The 19,960-nt window shown below is 40.6% G+C and overlaps 1 protein-coding gene across 2 annotated transcripts in view; it reads right to left on the minus strand.

The window, feature by feature from the left end:
• The window catches only part of PALS1 (protein associated with LIN7 1, MAGUK p55 family member), a 42,255-nt gene extending 22,691 nt beyond the window's left edge, over positions 1-19,564 (minus strand). The window contains exon 1 of one of the 2 annotated variants that reach the window (XM_015864881.3): positions 19,375-19,564. The gene's annotated coding sequence lies outside the window, so the exon portion shown is untranslated. Of the gene's footprint in view, positions 1-4,604; positions 4,713-19,374 lie in introns of those variants that run through there. The other variant, XM_085549010.1, reaches the window with a different exon arrangement.
• Positions 19,565-19,960: the final 396 nt, after the last annotated feature.

Consider the following 19,960-nt stretch of genomic DNA (forward strand, 5'->3'; position numbering starts at 1 on the left):
TGATTTCCACAGGCACATAGCGGCATTTAACTGCACCCCAAGTGCAATCTTACCATCCTGTTACTTTCTCATTCCTACTGATTCAAGCTAAAGAACTTCAGTGTTTTAATAATGCAGCCACACATCCTTGTGCCTTATACCACACTGCCTTTTTCTTCCTGCTCTCTGCATCACAAAACCGCAGAAACGTTACCTTTTAATTGAACACACTGAGAATAATAAAACTAATAAACTGTTGCAAAAAGTTACAATTACATTTGATTTTTCAAGCTTTTTTCTTTTGTGTGTGTCTCTATTATTTATCAAGTGAAAGGAAATAATACAAAATAACCCAAAAGTTGCATTACACAAAAACACTGGAAGGACCAAGACAAAAAGAAATCCCTTCTTATACCAAGTGTTTGCATTTGGAGGAGGAAGGGAAGGCTCCTTCTGTTGTAATTAAGTTGAAAATTAAATATCATTAGCACAGCTTTGGAGGAACAGCAACAGACACTCCTACACAAATCACTGCCAGCTTGCAATTCTAAGTATGAGCAGCTTTTCATTTTCATTAATGGTATGCAGCTACATACAGCAACAGCAAAGCAATTATCTTCACTTCTTTCTCGTCCAGCTGGTTATTACTAAGACGTTCCAAAAAAATTAATCTAAGGAGTACATACAGAAGCATTTTTCAACTGTGAAAAATCTTTTTTGGCCTTTCTAATGATGTTAAGGTGCCCGGCACTGACACGCAAAAGTGCTTTCAATGTTCAACATTTTCTTATTCAGAATAAAGAAGAAAATCACGCAACAAAGAAAAGCCCATTGAAAGCTGTACAGCACTGGGGCTAGCACTGCAAATGCTGCACAGTCAGCTGGGGCCTGTAAAACTTCCTCTTAGTACCCAATTTAAAAAGAACAATCTTACAATCTTTGAAAAATGAAGTCACAAAGTCAGTATTAAAGAAGCTGCTAATATAAAGCAGTGGGCTAAAATGGGGTTTCTGAACTTCAGGAAAAGGCAGACAAGAAGCTCACACAATGACATCCAGATATACAGAATGAGAACTTTTCGTCCTTTCACTTAGCAATAAACACTGAAGTCCAGAGAAACAAAAACATAATCTGAGATAGATATTACTAAGTAATACGCAGACAACAGTAATATTGTTTCCATGTTCGTTTTCCACACAAGATGTCAAGGGCATACAAATTCTTGAAGGAATGAGACATACGAGTGGCCTGTAATAACAGCGGCTCATTTGCAGTCCCTAAGATTTGAGTGAAGCCAGTTAAGAAAGAAACAAACGTTGGGGTATCAGGGTCCCCCCCCAGTCTCACTAATAGCCACATTTGGGAAACAGGTATCAAAAAGCAAGAGTTTCAGGAGCACTTCAAGTACAAAATAATTTCTATATCCCAGAAAAGTGCATGTCTCTGTAATTAGGAATTAGAGTAAAGACACAGTAATCATACCCAGATAACTGAAAAGATTCGAAATCTCATTTATCAGGCAACCTAACGTGCAACTTGGCCAAAATACCAAACCAAGTCCTCCAAACATCTAGTTAGTGATCTGTAAAAGCACAGGGATGCTGCAAGTCTGGAATGTTGGAATAACTTCCCTTAATCAAAGGACTTGTGATAATGGGTTTAACCCTCCAAATCTGAGCCTGCTCTTGTTTCTGCCTTCTGAAGCCTACCTCAGATACCACAAAGCCTTATCTGCAACAACTCATAGAAAAATGCTACTGCCAAATGCAACAAACGAGCATTTCATTAGTTTTCATTGCCACAAAAGGGAAAAAAGCAAACTTTCAGATCAGTTCTGAAGTTCCTCTCTATGGAACTTAAATGTAAAACATGACACTGGTGGAGCATTAGCTCAGTCCTCAAATCAAGGCACGCTATAGCTGAGGTTAAAATAATAATTAAGCAGAGGCAGACAACAGGAAGAATTATTCTAACCAATAAGCATCGCATCAGAAGTCTTATGACAAATAAGTACAGGAACAGTTTTCTTGGCTTTTCTTTCATGACTTAAAAACCGTAGACACCATCAGTAAGGAAAGGTTGATATATTAAGTCTGCCCTCTGCAAGTTGTGGATCATCTCAGACATCAGAGAAAGCGTATTTTATTCCACTAATTCTTATACAAAGGGGAGAATTTACAGACATTCAGCAACAGTTTTCCTGTGTCGCATATAAAATACACAGAAGAAAATTTGCACTTAACAGAATTCTGCATTAGGACTTTGTATTGCAACCTGTGCACCCCTTAGATGTATACAAGTCTCTGCAACACAGACTGGTTGCTAAAAGTTGGACAGAGCTAAATCATAGCTTCATCTCCCTTTGAACTGACTGCCCATATCTAGCAGGGGAACCTTTGTGTTGCCACGTGATGAACAGACGTTTCCAAATAAAGTTCATTGATGAGTGTCTTCTGCCAAATTCACACAGCAAGTCTGACCAATAAGGCCCTGGAGAATGTTTTCTCTTCACAGACCACATTTACTATTGAGTTTCTGCACTACAGAGAAGGTTTGTACAAATTGCTAACTGCAATACAGCTTTGGACAGGGCACGTTTTACCTGCTCCCAACACCATTCAGCAGTACAGAAGAAATTCACTGTGAAGTAATTATGAAAAAGCAAACAATTTTCAGAGCAAGCTCAAAATAGTGAAATTAAAGGAAAAAAATACAGCTATTGTCATGCTAGCTACACCTATTCTTTGAAACACTGTATTTTATACAAGCTAAGCAAGCATCCTTCACACTGAGTCCTTAGCATTATCAGGCTGCTATCGTTCCTCTAACCAGCACAAATGCTGAATGCCGAAAAACTCTGTTAAAGAATAAACATACAGGAAAGTAATCACCTCGGTGCATAAGATGGACACTAAAATAAAACAAAGACCAACAGAACAAAAACAAAGACAGAAACAGAAGGGAAATGCTACCAGGTTGCCTGAGCTTTCACTCAGAAAACTCTGGCTGGTGCGCATAGCAAACCTAATAGCTTTAGCAATCAAATTCCATATGGTAAAATTAAATCTGCTTTGCTTAAGCAACTTTCACAAAGCAAAAATGACATTTTCTAGAGGCTGAGATTGTATTAAGTTTTGGTGATGTTTAAAAATTCTTTCAGTTCTAGAAAAATATGATCAGGCTTGACAGCTCCCTTTCCAAAATGCATTAGAACTGCAAATCCTGAATGACTGCAAGGGAGTTCAGCGCCCACCGCCAGCCAGACTCAGTTACTTCTGGCACAGTATGGAGCACAAAAGCTCAACTTGGAACTGTAATCAAACATAGAAGAAATACATATTTAACATTGTGCACAATGCAAAGGATTTTATTATCAGATCCGAGCAACGTACAACAACTATAACAGATATAGCACAGTAACAGATTCGTTAGAAATAACTGGGAGAAGCATTGTAGGTTGCTGAAGTTATTTAAAACAAACAGTTTGATTAAAATCTTGCACAAGATGCTTCCTGATAATCTGAATTACTGAGAAAATACAAGCAGAGAATTACGCCAGCCATCTCCACCATGAGCCACTAGTGGCTGAATTAGCAATGGGTGTTTTTACTCACGCTTCTAAATAAGCAGCACTTCAGTCATCAAAATTACAAGCTATCACAGCAAAGTAGAATTTCAGTAATTCCATGAATGGAATTCGGTGTAGAAAAAACATTCCCAGCTTTCACTGCATCATCTCCCAAGCGTCATTTGTTTCCTCAGCAGTACTCCAAGCTTAAGAGGCTTGAACCTAAATTACATAAAGGAAGGCACAACACAAACCAGTTTGCATACCACAGATTCCACTACTAATCAATGAGAAATTGAAGTGTATAGTAGAAAATACTTCACAGATGTCACATGGAGACCAACAGCATCTGGTATACCTGGTACACACTTGAGCAGCCTAATGTTTTTCACAAACAAAGTCTATGATAGCTTCACACCATTTTTCTTAAGCTCAAAAATTCTGTAAAAGAAAAATACCCTGCAGTAATTTTGCAATGCAATCAATACTAATTTCTAGTATGTTTTTTTTTATTTTCGTCTGCAACATTTGACATGATTTTCTCTAATCAGATGCTGGCGTACAGACTTTGTATTGAAAGAAAATGTTTCCTTCATTTCCAGCTGGCTCTGCCTTCTAATCATTTCAGACCAGGGCTCATTAGAAAACCTGTCAAGCACGGTAACTCAGTTCAACATGTGTATTTCAAAGGGCTATCAGACATGCCAAAAGGTTTTAGCATTCCATGCTCACTTCAATGTGCAAGGTATGTGGATCAACAGCTATAAGCTCTAAACCCTCAAAAGGAAAGCAATTTTCATTGTTACTGCTAGGTTACATTTGTACAGGAGGAATAAGACTGTCAACCTACAACATTAAAAGGCAATGAAAATGGTGAAATTGAAATTTCAGACACTGGCAAGTGATTCCAGCCTCACAAATTGTATGTGCAAGTTGCCTGATATACAAACATAGGGAAGAACAATCTTGTATCACACTGATACCATACATGGGATTTGTCATTATCAGAGTAATCCTCTTCATTGCCAAATGCCCCAAAGAGCAACCGGGCACTCACCTGGCCCAGGGAGGTAATGTGTGCTCCCCTCCTCTTCCTCCAGAGCCAGGGCTTCCCAGGCAGCAGCTGCAGCTACTCATTTACACCAGCTCAGCATTCCGCTGCCATTCTCTGCAGCAGGACTGCTCGTTCCCATGGCAAGAGCTTTGTCCACTCCCACCATGCTCCTGCGAAGAGCTGCAGGACTTACATCATACAAGAGCCATGCGGGGCTCCTCACTGCACTTGGCTTCTCACCCTGCAATTCTGAGATGGGGCAGCTGCTCCTCCAACCTTGCTAGGAAGCAAGGTGACTGCTCAAATCCAGAGGTGAAAATGCACCATTTGTGAGTCATATTGAGTGTGTATCTCAGTAAGGAGAAGTAATGCTGCCAGTAAGGTCAATAACGAACAGCACTCTGAGCTCACATCCTTAGTGACTCAGGTGAATGAAGGCACCAGTTAAGACAGGTGCAGAACATGCCACCACAGACTAATTTCAATAATATATTTTCAATCTGTTAGGTCTAAAGTAATCAAAACCCCTTTGAATAAGCATGAATTAAATTTTAAGAAATCCAAGAGGTTGATTTTAAGAAAAGAAATAAAATCTTATATAACGGGGGCAAGAAAAACAAATCAGAGAAGGCTTCAAGCAGCTTATTGACAAAATTCACGTCTAGATAGAAAACATACACCTGCCAAGGTCATTTAAGGATATATTAAAATTCAGTAACATACTAGTTGACCTCTGTTTATCTTTTGCTATCCCATATCAATAATAAAGCTCTTACATGGGTGATCAAAAAGTGTTCGACTATCAGCAACTCCCAGTGCTTACAAGACCTAAACTATCCGTTAGCTGAAGAGTACAGCAGAGGGCAGTCTCTACATTAATTAAAACTGTCAGAAAAGAAACAGGTTCCAAGAAGTAGCCCACAGAAAGGTTATCGAGTGGCCTGATGCCCACAGGACCCCTAAAACACTACACAGATTTACTACCCCAGCATCTCCCTATGACTCAGATTAATAGGCTCCAACTGCTTATACATTTGAACACTCGGTTCTAATCAAGTCTTTTGCACCATCTACCCCTGCTCTACAATTAACATTTGATATCAAGATGACAGTGGACTACACAAATATCTACAGGCTGCGAGGAAAAGATCTTAAGTAGTGAAAGAGGAAAGATCTACTTTAATTGAGAGTTACTGCCAAATGTTTAGAAACCTTGAAGCATAACAAATGAAGAGTAATGGAATTCCTAGAATTCCAAGGGTTGTTAAAAGATCTCACAGGACAGCCAGAAACACGATAAGACGAAAGCCATTTCTTTATCACCTATTCACAGACAGTTAAGACTGCAGATTTCATTGTTTTAAAAGTAAACGTGCCATTCCTTGGTTAAACTGAGCTTATATTCTCTGTAGAATTAAAAATATTGCTGCTGTTTTAAGTATCTAATAAGATTCCCCCCCACACAACCTGCAAGCTCATCCCTTTGAATTGTATCCTTTTTGGTTTCGACTCCTGTGTCCTCATCTCAAGTTAATCCCCAAGTTTTTTTTTAGCATAGTAGTTTTAACAGTGTTACTGCTTCACTACAGAAAACAGTATTAATAGTAAACAGTAAAAGAGTAAATAGTCAATATTTGCCACATTAACTGAATGGGTGAAAGTTGTCTTTTTTTTCCCTTTTAATTACTATCTGTAACACCTTAACCTGCTTAGCCCCACCAATATGTCATTCTTAGTTACCAGCGGGTGGGAATAAACAACTTCTGACCTATTTTTCTGTCCGCAAAAATGAGTCCAGACTTCTAAAAATTCTGAAAACTTCTAAAAGTTCTGAACTACAAAACATAAAACAATGATTGCGAGTCTTTGCACTTTATATAGACCTCACAGTCAACCACTCACCACACCCTCAGAACAAACCAGATTTCATTTGAGCTCTTCTCTAGTTATTTATAGGATACTCCTACAAACTATTTGAGATATTCAGGTCTGTGATGTCACAAGTTCTCCATTCCTAAACTCACGTGAGATTCTGGTGACAGCTCCACTGAGTAAACCCCAAACAATTTGCTGCATGAATTTCAGAAACTTTTCTTCTCAAGTATTTCCACTTCACAATGGCTATCCTCCACACCCCGTCACCCCCCAAGGTTTTCTCTAATTACCATCATCTGCACTTGTTTGCTCTGGAGGACACTGTAAGCAAGGCATAGCAGCCGCACAGCAGATATCTGTTTCAATCTATGATACCATTTCTATATTATTATTATGCTGAGATGCACTGCTAGACAAAAGATAGAAACCTTGGTTATTACCCAACAAACACCCATTCTCAAACAGGATAAATGCCCTGGGTAGCCATGGCAAGCGTATCCCCGAAGAAATGCACTGTCACAACCGCCCTTTGCACAGAACAAGCAGAGAATGCTCTGTGAATTTGTGTCCGTGAGATCTGCTGGAATGTTTCCCATTCCTAAAAAACTGAGCACTAATGACAGAGCTCAGAATACTGCATACAGGAAAAAAATATTCCGAGGCTGAAAGATTTCCTAGTTTCTTCACACTTTGCCAGCTTTATGTTATCTAACATTTGCAGAATATTTTAATATTTTCTTCAGGGACATAACAAATATGTTTGTGCACAGCTTTAACTCTCAACTGCTAGCACAGCACAATGCTGACTAGGCTTTCAAGTGTGCCCTAATTTTGGATCCTTCCAAACAGAGATGGCATAGTTTATGACAAGAACCATGAAAGAGCCTGTCAGTATGGTTTCTTGGAATGGTTTATTAAGCTGAACTAGTTCACTGCTGCCAAAGACTGCAGTCTCACAACCCTCTCTCAGTCACTCCCTTACCCTCTCCTCCTTTGGGCTGTACAGCCAGTAATACCTGAGAACTGTGTAGCTTTCAGATGTCTCCGCAAGTTGCCTCAATTCACTAAGCTTGAAGAATATTACAAAATATTTTTATCTTTCTGGTTCCTTTTTGGGCAAAGTGTCACGCTGAAACAGTTTGCAGTAATCCAAAATGTGACCAGATTGTGACACATGTGGCAGAAGCAAGAGACTGACACCAGCTTTGACAGAGTTGCCTGTCAACAAAAACTAGCTCCATGTGCTACCTGCTACAATCAACTGCAACAATGATCAGCCAGCAATGAAAACGGTAACAGCATAAGACAACAGAAATCACAATTGAGGAAGGGCCAGTTGCTCTTCAAAGATACTGAACAACTTCAAAACGCAGAAATTTGCCCCACTTTACCTTTCATGCATATCTTTTATAACAAGCTTCTCACCAGAAGAGTGGAAAAGCAACTTTTGTACATTACCTCTACCTGAAATGAGCATGCAAAAAAGCAAGTTCAAGTCCAATCTAGTGGATAAAAAAGCTTTTCCATAACAAAAAGTTTTTCTTCTTGGCATGGATGTCAGTGATCAGCAATTCAGGCATTTCATAACGGGAGAATGGAAGAAAACACTAATGCTGTGCATCTTGGCATTTTACCACTTAGTGAAGAAAATTGTACAGGTACTACACAAAAGGGCACTGAATACCTAACAAAGAAGCTAGCAAGAAATGCTTAGAAGAATCAATCACACACCCAACCTGGAATATAAATACCTTAAGTCTGTACAAGTTTTACATACCAGTGATGCAAATATGCTTATAAGCATTACACCAACGTGGCTGATAAATCTCTTAACAAATTAGAAAACATTTTATTGCTCCAATATTCAAAGACTCAGTCATCAGGTACTTCTAAATCAGAAAATTCAGTATCCTAAAATAATCCTGCTCGCAAACTTAAAGCTGTCATCCACAGCCACTCCATGTAGTGCTGACTTCAACAATTGCAGGTCAGCTGCACTGCAAAGGAATGACAGTACTGATTCCTTTGGAAGTTCAAGCTTCATAAGAACACATTGTTGCCATCCAACCAATGAGAAAGAGCTATTAAACTTAGCACCTTAGTGCTATATTTCCCATAATTTAGTTTATCTAAGAATCTGGCAGTTCTGCTTTGGGTTAAAGAATACAGCCTTCAGTCTCTCACACGGAGACAGCAGATGGCTGCCTTTCAATAGGGGTGAAGAAAAAAAAAAAACCCTAAAAATCATTAATCTAACACCAGTCTGGGCTTCTGTACTGTTGTGAAATCAGGCATCAAGACATTGATTGCTGCTTCTACAGACCACTGTTAAAAGTGAGACTGAATGGTAGTGAGGATGGACCTTGGCATTCCATGAGAAAAGCCAGAGAAAGACATGAAGAGGCAGGGGAAGAAAAGGGGAAGAGTCTAGATCTAAATGTTATGAAGCTCATAATGGGAGAAAATTCAGTAAATTTTTCATCCAAGCAATAACAAAAAGAATAGCAAAGCTGAACTGTTTCAAACTCCCTGCTTACATTAAAAGCGGAACCCACTGCCAATGAGCAAGGCTAAAACAATAAAACTGGGATGGGCAAGATCACTCCCTGGATGCATGGCTCAGCACCAACACTGTGGTTTCTATGTGCCCTTCAGGAAGCTGCCACTGTCTTCACACAGTTTTTCAGATCAAAGACGTCAGCCAAGTAACAGCAAAAGCCCTCATCCACTGGTAGAGAAAGACTGTACTACAGGGAGAATACTTTCTCTGATAGTAGCATAGGGAATGTGGCAAAAATTAAACTGAAAAACTAAATAGAAATTAACAGTAACCTGGTCTGATGCATCAGCCTTGTAAGCAAGAGAAAAAAAGAAGCCAAGTTTGCAGATGAAACTCCTAATATCACTGTGAGGTGCCACAGCCCCAACAACAGCACATTGGTCTATTCAAGTCATCACTGCAGTCATCTTAACAATCAGGTTTACAGAATGGATTTCAATTGAGAAAATTCATCCATATCCTAGCTATGAACATTTCAAGTTCTTGCCTGTAACTGGGGGAAACCGTTATATCACCAAAGCAAAGAAAGCAGTTTTCCTAAGCATAACTTTTCAAGATTTAACAGCAGCAAGTTCTCTCCATACACTTGGGGAGCACAGCTGCACGACTTTAAGATGCAATGAAACACACCATCCATCCCTAAATACACTCACATACCCATGCATCAAAACCATCTTGTTAAAGCCACTACTTCCTATTAGTTTTCCCATTTGACCACAGGTTATCATTCTGCGAGATGGAAATGATGTTTGCACTATTCCCAGCCTCTTTCCTCACTTACTCCACACTGCTCTTAGCATTAGCAGCTCTCTCCACAAAACAACTTGGTGGGATAAAATGACAGAACAAACCAGACAGAAAAAAGTCTCCCACACTCAGTGGCAAAAAGCTGCACTGTCAAAAGCATCTGTATATAAGGCTGTGGTTTCTTCCCATCACTAACAGTACTGCAACTTTTAGCTTTTATAAATCTGCAACTCAAATTATTACCAGCTCCTACTGGATACACAAGAGACCGTTTATATCTCAAAACGTGTACCAAAAAATACTGTGCACATTCACTTGAAAAAAACAAATACAATCCAAAACAGTGCTGCATGATTAGCAACAGAAGGTTCAGGAAGACAGAAATACCCAAAGGTAACAAACAGGAATTAAGAGACAAATGCACTCCCTGCACGTCAGATTAAAAATCCAGATGGTAGTGAATGCTATCTGCTTTCTCAGTTTGAAAACTGTGGAATTAGGATTAGAAGTGTAAGGTTCCATTTACACACAGGAGTGTTTGCATTCTGACTAATATGAAAACCATAAATATCACTTAAAATGCAGTCCTCTAATGTCATCCAAAGCACTTCAGGCTATTATTTTAGCAGTCTACCTGATTTGTTTCAGATTATTATAAATTACCTATCAGCGGAATTTTTTTCACGTGGATTAGGTCACATTACAAGGAAAATATCTCTCTATTAGAAAGGAGACTACACTATTCTCCATTAAGACAAATCAGCCAACTTAATTCATAGAAGTCGGGAAGTTTCAGGTTTCTGTCACGCAAACCAAACAAGGCATAAGTTCACACGGAACAATTTTTGCTCATTCTCTTTGAAAGAGCCAGAAGTGTCTGAAATCAGTACTGGGAGTTAGGCAGGACGCACCAAGGTGCCTGAGGAAAGGGGTTGGACCAGCTGACCTCCAGGGGCCCAGTCTGTGATTTTGTTTGCACGTGAAACAAAGTAAGGAAGTACACAAAAGGTATGCACAGATAAGAAACAGCCTACAGAAGTTAAATCACATACTTCTAATTTAACAAACAACAGGCTATTCAAAAAGGGTTAAAGCAGAAAATGGTTTGCTTACCAAAGATGTGACCTCAAGATTTTACTGAGCACAATACACAAAAGGATCCAAATATTTGTGAAAAAACAAAGAATACATCCAAATACTTTTCAATCTATAAAAAGAATCCCCATAGGACTGGGTGAATAAATACAATCAAGACGTCTGACATGACTGAAATTCAATTAACAGAAGTTTTCTAGTACAGTTTTCCATCTACCACTCAACATAATGGCTGCAATAGAATAAACTTTATAATATAAAGGTTTCACAGTCAACATTCCCAGTAAACCAGAAGGGACTGGGATACTTTGTGTAACAGCAATGACTGCTGGTAAGACACTGGAGGACCTGACAGAGTAAGAAAAAAACTAATAGCCGACACTGAACTGCCTGGGTCCATCACAGCTGTCAGTGACTTGACAATAATAAACCACCATGTATAGAACTTCTGCCTGTTCCTGGCTAAACATGCTAATCACAAATAAAGAAAAGTAATAGGGCTCTGATATAACAGAATGCTTTCTCTCCAACTCCAGTGCACATGAGAGAGCTCTGTAGCAGCCTGTCCAGGTTGTGAGCTCATCTGGACACTGGCCTTAAAATCTGCTGCTCACTATTTGCAGCTGCCGGTCCTGCAGGTGTCATACTGTGAAGCTGTTTAATACAGTCTTTCAGGCACAGCTGGGTATACTGAAAATTCTATTAACAAAGAATTTTAACTGAGAATTGAAATGCCACCTTCTAAATCAGTAAAATAAATTTTGGAAATGCAATTTCTTCTGCTTTAGATTATAACCAAAAACCTCAAGAGCGACAGCACTCATCAGTATTTCCTCTTCTCTAGTCACGCTGACAGGTCACACCATCTCCTTACTCAGCTGGTACTCTGTGATCAACACTAGTGCTGTATCTGAAAGAAGCCCTTCTGACGTTCTAATGCCTCACAGAGATCCTCCATTAGCAGCTCTGAAGCGACCCAAGAATGCTGCAGTGACTTTACCATTTCATTTGGAACCCAAGTACATAAAAGTACAGTCACTTGTTCAAATAATGTCTGAAAAATACTGACTTCCTGAAGAAAAGCAGCAACAGTTTGAACCATCTGCAGTAGCAATACCTGTTCCTGCAGCCAGGGCATAATAGAGCCACACTAGGAAGGTTCAGGTATCCCACAGCTTGAGGGGCAGACAGTCAGATTTCATTCATTACCTTAGAACTTTTCATCTAGAACCAAAAAGATTCACATGCTCTTTTCCAGTCCATCAATGTTAACAACTTGGGATGTATTTTCAATTTGAATCTGGCTGATACTTCACATTAGACAATGATTTTGTTCTAGAGATTTCTCTGAAGAATCAGCACTTGTGACCTTTTTGGTTTTGATTCTACACTTATAAAATTTTACCTCTATAAAAATAGGAATAATTATTTCCAGACGTAATTAATATTAACAATCTAAGAATACATTGAGTTTCGGGAACCCAACACATAACAAATTGAAATAAGAATTTAATATACAAAGTAGATCAATGAGACAAATGAATGAGATCTATGAATAGTTTAACATTGTAACTCAAATAATTCTAAGCATGAACTTATTGCTCCTAAAGGAACAGTTCTGGAATTCTGAATATAAACACTGGACACGTATTAGTTTAATGAATTTTAACAAGCTAAGCTGATGAACTATTTCAGTAGAATTCTTGTTCCCCTACATTTTAAGCATCCATTCAAATAGCACCAATGCATAACATTTCAGAGTCTTACTGCAAGTAATAAGTTCATGGATTTTATTTCTTTTTTGAACTGACGATCAGTTTGGCATACAGTGGTTGTACATACTGAATGCAAAGCCCTTCTGCATGATGTTACACTACAAACATGGAAAACTAAGCCACTGCAAGTTTTAACTGCCAAATAAAATGTTTCAGAAACATAACTGTAAGAATAAGCTAATATAATAATATATTAATCTTCGGCACCCAGAATTGTGTGGAAAGCAGTAATACACCGGATTGTTTATAAGTTTCTCAATGTACAGGTTTGAAGTTAAAGAAGAAAATAATGCTGCATAATAGGCTGAACTGGAGGGACAGCAAGCTTAAAGATGTTGATAGACAAGTTCTAGCAAATCTTGTTGTAGCAGATTAAGTTACTATTCTCAGCTGAAGACTCCGCTCCGGTCAGAAATCACTGATCCCAAAAGCAGAGTTAGCAGAAGGCAATGTGTGCTGACACCTCAGCCGCTTCTGTACTGTGTCTTTTACTTGGGCATCTTTTACTTGGGTCCTCTCCCTCAGACATTACACTATGAACTTAAATGACTTGGGATCTAGCATTTTGGCCATGCCTGCAAGTGACAAACTAGAACAGAGGAGCTGAATGTGAAAAACTAAGAGAAACCACCAGGTCCCTTAAATACTCCTAGAGCTATAGCTGCAAGCTAAGTGTCTTCTTAAATAGCTAGAATCAGATGTGTCGCAAATCCAGTCAAGAAAATAAATACCAAAAAAGTGAGAAAAAATAATTACTAATTGCTTAACAGTTTACTCATTAAGTTGAACAGGCTCTGATTAGTCATATTATGTACCTTAAAGGCTGAATACTGAACTTCAAATGAGCTTTAATATCCAAGAACTGAAGACTTGCATGGAATTTTAATTGTCACATCAACTCCCAACTACAGAAGCTACAAACAGCTCCAACATACATACTACCAAAAGAACAGTATTAAATATTTTTCTAAGTCTTGACAGGAATGTGCACTTAAGACGGAACACAAACCTGGTCTACACTCACTACTCAACCACTTAGGTATGCAGCTGCAGTCATTAAATATTTGTACAAAAAAGACTTCAAAAATGTTGACAAAAGGAGAAACCCTATGAAGTTCTCACCAACATAAAGTTCTCACCAAAAGTTTGAAAGTGGCTTACACGTAAAATCAGGTTTGCAACACAAGTTGTTTGATTAAGTAAAACCATACATATACTTTAATACTTTACTACCAGAGAGGTGGTTGTTTCGGATTTCACACAACCTATTAAACAAAACTGCAATCTGTTTTCTTTCTTCTTTGCTCTGATCTCCCAGATCTTCATTTCCACTAAAAGAGATCAATTCATCTCCAGCTTGTTACACACATTACACACTTGCAGCCCAATGAGTACAGCATCTGGTTGAGCTCATCAGTCATATTTGTACAGAACAAATTTCAGTAAGCTATAAAACACAGTTTTGAGTTTTTCAGGATATCATATTGATATGGAAGTACAAACAATATGAACAAAAAATGACTTCATGAGCTGTAAGCCAAAGTAGCACTTAGCTGTCACTTCTAAACATCATATAAGCAGATGCAGCATTCTCTTTCTCAGCCAAAAAGAAACAGCTCTCAGCTGCACTTCATTTTGACCCTGAAAACCAGCAAAAGCTTAAAGAAAGAAATAACCTACAAAATGCACTGAAATAACCGGTCTTGAAATCTTTCTGCCCATTCTGTTACCCTAAAAACAGCCTCACGTTTTTTTCTTTTGGGAAGCAAGGCACATGCCATTTACTTTGTTAGGATTCTTAGCTTTCCTTAAGATACTTTCTGTCCTTAATCTTTTCATCTTGCTTGACGAGTCAATGAAGAAGAAATGTAAGGTCAGAAGGTAGAATGCGTCCATTAGACTGCAGAAGTCTGGGAGTGACAATTTCCTCCTCTTTCCACCAAAGTCAGGTAACCAACTACTCCAGCTAATACTCATCATAACAGCTTAAAGAAACGTGCTATGTCAAGAAGCAACTGATGACCATTGAGTCTTGAATTAAGAAAACTGCACTTGCACTTAACAGTCCAAGATCAGGCAAAAATCAAGGTGATTATTCAGTAGAAGTGATCCATTAATCTACTAAGAATTTAGGCTCAAACACATTTTTGGTGCTGTTTATAGCTCTTAAAAAAAAAAAAAAAAAAGACAAAACAAACTATTCCACCGGTCAAAACCCAGATAAATACTACTGGGCTCCTAAGTCATTTATGCAGCCCAACAAACAAGACAATGCCAACCTGATCAGCTTTTACCTCATTTACTCTGAGGGACTGCGCTAATTCCTCCCTGTAAGTAATTAGGTTACTGATTTAGAACACATCTTGATTACTGGAAAAAAAAGAAATTGTACAAACTTGCATTATGTTTAACTATCCCACAACATCAATCACCACCTTTAATACATATCCAGTTAAATTTCCATTCACTTCCATACAGCTGAGAGCTTCTAATACTACTTAAACAAAATGTAAATGTCACTGCATATTGACACTAAGCAATTCCATCACTGCTTGATCCTACAGATTCTGCAGAGCACGTGATGCTCACTAATACTATATTCTTCCACTAACGCAGGACTATGTTTGCCTGCTGACATCATGCCCTTTCAGACACAGGGAAAAATTTGCTCTCTGAAAACAACTTTTCGCCAATATTAGATTTGTAGTTAACATCTATTAAACACAATGCAGTCATCTGTAAATTTTTTTTTCTACAAACACAGATGAACTTTTCTTAGTCAAGAAAGGTGAGAGCTCAACTGACTGATCTGTTTGTCACTCAGAGACCAAGAATTGACCCTAGGGAAACAACAAGTGAAGCCTTTTCTCTTAACAGCATTTTTACCAAGGTATCACACCAGTTACATTTTACCTGCCTTCCAGCCTTGAACAAGATGAACCTGAAGTTTGATTATTCTTTCCTATACCTCATTAAGTACCAGCCACTCATATGCCATTATATAGCTAAGAATAATCCATGTATGTACCACCAGAAGCATTTACAGCAGCACACTACTGAACTAAGTAGCACTTTTAGGCAGTAGCACGTGTTGTCCCCCTTTGATAACATATATTAGTAAACAGAACACCATAACTAATCATCTAAACAGTACCAGCACTGAATACTTGTTTTCAGGTCCTCAGGAAGAGGACAGGAATGCATACATTCACCTCCCAGCAGGCACTGCCAGGCCAAAGAGCACTTGCTGAGGTTGCACTGGCACTTCCTGGTTATCGAAGGTTTTAGGTCTGCTGAATTCAACACTTCAGAGCATGAAGACAGCACTGAACAACTTCAGGCTGTGACAATGAGAATTCACACTGACTACTCATTAAACAGCTGATGCAAATACAGTTGCGTGCTTTAGATGCTGACACACTCAGACTGTACAATATTTGAGTACCCTCAATGCCTCTTGTAAAATATCGCTTACCTTTCCCACCACTTCTAAAAAGACCTTATGAGAAATCATTACTAGCCTATCCAGAAATCATTTCCCACAAAAACACCTACAAGGGTCTCTAAGTTGTCTATTATGGCCAAGTATGTATAACCTTCCCAAAGCTTCCCCAGAAGGTAAATCCCCTATTGCAAGACAAGGATAAAATTTAGTTTGTTTTCTATCTTATTTTTCTAAAGACCCTCCTTCTCCAGAACATCCCTCTACCACCTTTTCTTCTCTTAGAATTTTCAGGGAGATGGAAGTTCATTTTCAGTGCTGATAAAGCATAGCAAAAGAATACTGAAGTTTACAGTTGCCAGCCATGAGCTGCACTATCATGTGTTCCTATCGTCAAGACCGTTCTCTAACTCTGGAGAAGAAATCTAAAAAAAAAAAAAAAAGACCAAAGTCAAATGAAAATCGAGAACTAAAATTGGTAGCATAAAACCACAGTAACTATTTCTCACTCAGCACTTATTGTAAGACAACTGTCACCAACCAGAACAGACAGATGATGCAACAGGCAAATAAATTCAGGAAACAGAATGCATCCAGGTGATCTTTATGTAACACGTAATTGCACATACGATGAAACAGTTTATTTCTGTATCTAATTACTTGGCAACTTACAAGAAAGAATTAAGTCCACAGCAGAATCCAGATGTCATGCCACCTAATAGACTTAGCAGACAACCAACCAAGCTCCCCTCTAAAACAAGCGCAAATCATAGATGCTGATCAAATGTCAGGCTTATCACCTGTAGGAGCTGGCAAATTTAGCCAAAAATCTAAAAAGAAAGCTTAGAAACTCACTAGCATCATGTTCAACAAAACACTCCTTTTCACCATTCAGAACTGTGTCTGCAAACAGGAACATGGGTTCACATCATCAGCCTGTGCCTGACTGAGCCCCCTGCCAGCCAGTCCCTTCCCAAGTATTACCCCTCAAGAATGAAGCTGGCACCTAATGTTATATCACTGAATGCTCCCCTGAAGACAGTTTCTGCTCTCACAGGTGCACCAGTAACTGTTTGCTCGTTAATAGAAGGAAAACAACACAACGGTATTTAATTAATATTTACAAGTAATATTGAGGCTTTCTAATGAGTGACCACGATTGTAATCACGCTACTGTTTCAAAAACCATAATGTCGAGCCTTTCCACAACACCACCTATCGCACTGAGGAAATAAAGAAAAAAAATAGAAGCTCGTTGCTGGAATACTTAAGGATTTTAACCACACCGTATGAATGCAAATATAGATCCCACCACCTGAGAAGTAACACATCGCTGGAGACCTTAGCCTACAGCGTTGTGAAAGCCTGACATTGTTAAAGAATGCAGTTAATCACAAGTGCAAACTGGAAGAAAAAGAAATGAACAGCTGAAATAGGTAGTCACAACTGTTTGTATTCAACTCTAAGAGCCAGTCCTTGGGGAGACAGCCCAACACTATTTACATCTGGAAATTCGGTGGGATTCAGCAAAAGACTAATTAAAAAGCGCCAAACAGGGTGTTAAGAAAACATGGTTACTTCTATAGAAAATAGATCCTTACGAACTTCAGACTACACCAAGTGTTCTGTGTCCATCACCCTCCGTATGAATGGCAACCTCCGCAACCATGTTTAGTGTTTCTACATCAGGTATTGTTGTGGTAATGAAAGACATCCGACACCCCTCAATGGCCCGAGTAACCACTCCGAATTCCTCAGGAAGTAAATCGGTTCAGTGGAGAAATATTTCCATTTCCATTTTTAAGTAAGCTCGGATCTTCTGAAATTAGCTTCAATGAAATCCAGGTAAAACCATCACCTTCACCATCATCTGCTTCTTCACACCAAGCACTACTGCCCATAGCCATTCTATGGAACTCAAGGCAACATGAGAAGCTCTACACGTGAAGTCTGAAAGCATTACTTTGAGAAGAGTTAAGTGATCACGTACTTACACTTAACTCTGTATTACTGTAATAACAGCCATGTTAATTAAATTTAACATTCTGCTATGCCGGTTCAAAGTGCTGCAATATAAATATTTGATGCCTTGTTAATCCACCTACAATACTAATCATTAATTAACCTTTTAACACATGAAATACAGAGGGCTTTTTGGATCACAGCATGTTGGAAGATAGTTTATGTGTATATAACATAGCCAGGCTCGAACGGCAATTAGAAATTACCCCATTTTTGAGTAATTCAGGAAAAGCATCTTGGTCGTCCAGAAGAAAGGTCCTCTGAAAGCACAGGAAGCTGCACATTGAGGCAGGGGGCATTTACAACACCACCAGAGCCCTTTGCCTGCAGACATTCATACATCAACACCAATGCAAGTACTTTGTCATAGCCAGTCAGCCACATAGCTAGCTTATGCTCAAGTAATTCCATTGAAGTGGCTTTAAGAATTATCATTCAATAGCACAAATAGATGCTCCTCTCCAATACATCCCTCATTACGTTCTTTTCCAGGGAACTGTCTCACTGAAGAAATAAGTAAGAAAGTTATTCTAAACAGATACGTATATGCACTGTTAAAGCCAGCGGTATCCCAGAAGGCCATACCCAAAAACTCAGTTTTTGGTGCCGTCCGACTGAAGGAGCTCCCGGTCTTTGTTGCCGCCCTCACTCAACGCAGCTCCTCAGTCCGGACTGTGCTGCTGCCACAATAACACAACCAGTACGGGCTTTCTGAGCCACCAGACGTTATAAAAAACTCCGGAAGTCGTTCCTACAGCACCTAATTCAATCTAACCCCGCAAAGCTTTCTAATCCAGCACATGGCGACGTCCCTACGGGGCATCACTTCGAAGCATCGCGCTGACCAGCAGATCAGATGTGCGAGAGAGTTTCCGACCTTGCAACGCGAGCAAACGGCTCCTCTCACACACTGGCACGGCACTTTCCTCACGGCCTCGGCCCAGATCCGGGGCAGGGGGCTCCCAGGAACCGGCCCGGCCCACGCGCCCCCGCTCTCCGGGCAGCTGCTGCGGGCGCCCCGCGGCACAGACACCTGTAGACACGGCGGCCCCCGCGGGCCGGGCTCCGGGACCACAGTACTGCCCGGCCCGGGGGAGCGCGGGGAATTCCGCGGAGCCCCCAGCTCGGCTCAGCCCGGCCGCCCGCTCGGCCCCGGCCCGGCCGGACCGCGGGCCTGCGCCGCGGGGAGGCTCCCGGGTCCGGCGGCTCCGCAGCCGGGACCTGTTGCTCGCACGCAGGGTGTCGCGCCGCACTCACCTTCTTTCCTTTCCCGCTGCTGCTGATGCCGCTGCCGTCGCTGCCGCCACCAACACGCTCGGTCCGAGCCGCGCGGTGAAACTCGCAGCCTCCCACGGCGTCTCCCCACCGAGTCCGCGGAGACGCCCGGCCACAGCCTCCGCGGAGCTGCGCAGCCGCCGCCAGCCCCGGCCCGGGCCCGCCCCGCCTCTCCGAGCTCCGGCCGCCAGGCCCCGCCCCGCCAGGCCGAGGCGCGCAGGCGCGGAGCTGCTCCCTTCGGGCCGGCGCTGGCCGCCAGGCCCCCTGCCGGCCGCGGTGGGGCCGCTGCCAAGGGTCGATTCCAACGGGCGCCCCCAACGGTTACCGTCGTGACTGCGGCCGCCACAGCTCTCGTGGGGGGCCAGTGCTCCCGTTCCCGTCCTCACACGTTCACATTCCCGTCCTCACACGTTCACACCCCATCATTCTGCCGCAGCTCCCTCTCTTCCCGCAGTCAGACACCTCTCTGGGAGCTCTACGTGCCCTGATCTTCCAGTCTGACCAATTAGTGAGAAGTGGAAGAAGTGTTGCCCTACATGATGTTTAAATATCAGTGGACTGCAGAGTT

Source organism: Coturnix japonica, chromosome 5 (assembly GCF_054131305.1).
Source record: "Coturnix japonica strain WE chromosome 5, WE-NBRP24, whole genome shotgun sequence".
Taxonomy (NCBI): domain Eukaryota; kingdom Metazoa; phylum Chordata; class Aves; order Galliformes; family Phasianidae; genus Coturnix; species Coturnix japonica.